Raw genomic sequence first — 1392 nt, 5'->3', positions numbered from 1 at the left:
ATAGTGAAAAGGAATAATAGAATCCTTTATATTTAATTTGGAATAAATTCATATGCATGGAAAAAAGTGAAAGAAGATAGTAAAGGTAGACAATATATACCCAGTGTGATATCAAAATTATGGGAACCTTCATCATTAATTTTGAGTACTTTCTCACCAATTGGATCTATGGTGGCAACCATCCGAGCTTCCTAACTACCAAATCAACATAAGGCAATGTATATTAATTAACAGACACATTAAAATCAAATATATTTATATGATGAAATCAATCCCCTAATGAAGAACATATTAGAATAAATTAATTAATGTATATAAAATCACATACTATGATAAAAGATGCCAAATGCCATTCAAATTCAAATTAATTAATGGAGAGATATTAACTAATATAGATGAAAAAAGTTTATATAAAATAAATTGTAATATTAACTAATAAGATTATAAATAATTAAGATTATTGATGCCAACTTTTGTAAATCACAACACAATTTATTATTTTTAGCATCTACAAGTTTATCTAATGATTGGATAGTTTATAAATTTTTTCTGACATTCAACATTTGAAAAATTAAAATTATGAGGTAAATATAAAATTTATATGACAGCATCTTTTTCTATTAAATCGTGTGAGGGTATATGAATTTATGATGCATTATAATTTTATTAATGATTTATGGTTGTATATGATATGTATCTTGAAAATTTGATTTTCAACTAAAATATAAATATTTTCAAATATCGCATAGTTGAGATATTAAAATATCAAATGTCGTCATCTTCAAATACATATTATATATAAATTAAAATTTTAAAATTTCTGTTAATTTATTTCATGTTTACAATTCAAATAAAAATAGAAATTAAAGAAATATCATTAAAAAATTATTTAAAATTAAGAATTTGGATCATGCACCACATATGATTTGAGTAAATGATTATGAGCAATTGACCATGCATTTTAAAACAAAATTTCACAAAAGAGATGCCCAAAATGTACATGAAGTGGAAGAAATAGTACTTTTGCAGTGATTTAAAGAACAATAGCAATGTACATCTTATTCTTCATCCAAATTTAATATACCTGCCAAATTGTAAAATAATTAACAATCATTATACACTAAGTTGCAATAATTATTCCAAAAAACAATCAAATCCTCTGAAACCATACACTTAGCTTCATGCACACACTTCAAATTAAAAAAAATGACAGCGAAGAGACCTTGCTAATAGATAAACGTGGAACCCAAGACAAAAGCAATATAGCAAAATGAATTTATAATGTAGGAATAATAATTAAAAAAATTACTTATGAAAGAGAGATTTTGAACGATGGAGCGAAATTCAGTAGAAAATTATAAAATACATAATTATGTGTAATTACCTTATATC

The sequence above is a fragment of the Prosopis cineraria genome, unplaced genomic scaffold (genome assembly GCF_029017545.1).
Source record: "Prosopis cineraria cultivar Desert tree isolate PC_DT_omini unplaced genomic scaffold, ASM2901754v1 PC1, whole genome shotgun sequence".
NCBI classification, from domain to species: Eukaryota; Viridiplantae; Streptophyta; class Magnoliopsida; order Fabales; family Fabaceae; genus Prosopis; species Prosopis cineraria.
Note: the sequence above shows the minus strand (reverse complement) of the source record.